The sequence below is a fragment of the Ornithodoros turicata genome, unplaced genomic scaffold (genome assembly GCF_037126465.1).
Source record: "Ornithodoros turicata isolate Travis unplaced genomic scaffold, ASM3712646v1 Chromosome251, whole genome shotgun sequence".
In the NCBI taxonomy this organism is placed as follows: domain Eukaryota; kingdom Metazoa; phylum Arthropoda; class Arachnida; order Ixodida; family Argasidae; genus Ornithodoros; species Ornithodoros turicata.
In genome coordinates this window covers 37,136-39,655 of record NW_026999347.1, presented here as the reverse complement: position 1 = coordinate 39,655, position 2,520 = coordinate 37,136, and the positions used below count along the sequence as shown (strand labels likewise).

Genomic DNA, 2,520 nt, shown 5'->3' with positions numbered 1-2,520 from the left:
GGTCAAATTACCTCAATATCGGCCCATCTTTGCACCAAAAAATCCCAAAATGAGCCAGTGGCCTTGACTTTTGCCCCTTTTTTCCCCTATACTGGTCGCAGCATTTTGTTGCTTTAGTTTTTAGAGTAAAAAAAAACAAGTGCTGTCAGCCTACATTGTAATTCTTTATGTGAGCACTTGTCTTCAGTTTGTCTAGAGCCTTTGAACAAACACTGCACCAAAGCTATGAGAAGTGGGCTGACGCTTCAGAGACAAGTCCTTGCTGCTCGAAAAGCTCTAGAGGTAATGCCATTGAGTAGAATCTGAACAGAATTCAATATACTAAAATCAGTAATAATTATCAGTGAAGAGTGGGTAGAGGTACCACTACCAGGAACCACCACCAGGTACCACTAAGGACCTTAAATTGAAGGAGGGGGACATTTCTCACAGCGGTGATCTCTTCCATTTTTTGTTGCCGTCATATTCTGTAACTCGGACACCTCTATAAGTAGGAGACGCTTCGGCTGCACCGCGGGTGTCCAACATAGGAAGGTTTCACTGTATTTGTGTTCCGTGTCATGTGACCACAAACAATATATGCTTTTGCTCATGCTGCACAGCACAGGCAAATTGATTTGCATGTGAGGATAATAACGTGAAACCCGAGGCGCGGAGGAAAAGGCATGACTTTACGGTCTCTGTGTCAGTTGTTTCATGTTGTAATTGCGTACCAGCTGGCCTGTACCTGAGAATAGGTTTGATGCATTGTACACGCACCATAGACATGCAGTATGTGGTGTGTTGTGATAGTAATGCCAATTGAAGAATAATGCTCCAGGTGGATTGTTTCGGTACAATCTTGAACTATGCATACCAAGGGGTAGGGCATCTGCGTGACAGGTTTACCTGGAAGTAAGAACGTAAATGTTAGCTGAAGTCATTGAATAATTAACATTATCAATATACTGCTGCAGATGATACAAACAATAGCACACAAGATGCTCCGATATGTTCTGCAGGAATGTCTCTGTACTCACAATATTAGTACAGCAGCTACAGAAAGGCATAAAACAAGTTTTTGTATACATGATACCACTTGAATTCAACAAAAGCTTCTGCTGCACTGCCAGAACACCACGGCAGACAGATTTACCTTACTTCACCTGAGAAAAAGTATGTACTGTTGCACACATGATGCTGTTTGAATGTCTTGAAAAACATAATTTATGACCAAAAGACATCAACTGGAAGATTTTAATTTACCTTAGTCAAAACTGAGAAAAAATATGTGCTGTTGCACGCATGAAACTGCTTGAACTGCCCTTGAGCGCTCTGGAAGAACACCTTATTTGTGACCAAAATACAACAGCTGAGTCAGCACTGAATTTATACCTTACTCAAAATACACAAGATGTGCTGCCGTGCATATGATACGATGATACTGCTTAAATGTACTCTGAAAGCGCTGGCACCTCAGGCATGGTTGCTATAAGCTAGCGAGCAACAGCAAGGGTATACGAACACAAGAAGTCGAGCACAAGTGATGGAATACACTTGATTAATCGGAAAATGAAATGTTTCAGTACCAGGTGTCACTGTTCCGTCAACAAAAACAGATGAACTTTGAAGGGGCGTCTGGTTGGCACTGGTGACAGCCTTCAGCTTGAACCCCAGACGGTGATAGTTGAGACGAGGAGTGCAAGCTTTTCGGTGGTGCCAGAATGCCTGCGAAATCATTTAACAAATAAGGCAATTCCAAATCTGTACCCGCTGGGGCGTAATCTCTAAAGGATGAAGCAGTAACTAACAGATAGCGTATTTTTCTCTTCTACGTGATGCAATTTGCACCGCATGACTGACTTGTCTAACATTACGCGTCTTACCTTTATCTGCTGCCCAGTCCTGCCCCTGCAATCTCCTGCTGCAGATAAGGTTGGCACAGCATCCCGGACGAAACATCTTCGGCTTCTTGTGAAAGAAGTTGCGCATTGCTTCCGTAACATTCGTATGAGCCAGATGAACTGATCAAATCGCTGCTTTCGAAGGTGGCACACAGTCGAAGTTGTAACCGATTGTTGCAGTCAATAGATTTCTCTTTCGCCTTTCGGAAAATTGTGGTTTGAAACACTGGAACTGCATGCTGAAGTGTTCTTGCAGACGGGAGCAAAATGCTCACGCATTCTCGGCACGCAGCACAGAACACGAACCACACCTGTACTGGCCTAGCAAATGCTTTGCAGTCGAAGGAAGCAAAACTCACGTTCCTCGTGGGTTTAGTGAAGTCCAGAAATATACTGGCTCCCTAATAGCGAACTGTTTATCACTTCCCCAATGTGAATCTGCGCAGCAGACGGCTCGGCAGAAGAAACTGGCCGGCTTGGCGGAAGAAACCAAGCCAAAAGTCATGCCAAGCCGGAGCGCGGGCAGACCACGAATGTGTCGTCGACACAGGGTTTGCGGGCCACAAGACGGGATGTCAGTGAAACTAAAAATTCACTTTTTCGGAAAACCGCGAGGAGTTTGGGATAACTAGTTTGC

The 2,520-nt window shown here is 44.3% G+C and overlaps 1 long non-coding RNA gene across 1 annotated transcript; it reads right to left on the bottom strand.

Annotated features, from left to right (window-relative positions):
- Nucleotides 1-644: 644 nt before the first annotated feature.
- On the bottom strand, nucleotides 645-1,885 carry LOC135373575 (uncharacterized). Its single transcript, XR_010416502.1, has 3 exons — nucleotides 1,866-1,885; nucleotides 1,569-1,707; nucleotides 645-888 (listed from the first exon to the last, which is right to left on the bottom strand). It is a non-coding gene; the product is annotated as an uncharacterized LOC135373575 (long non-coding RNA).
- Between the last annotated feature and the right edge of the window lie 635 nt (nucleotides 1,886-2,520).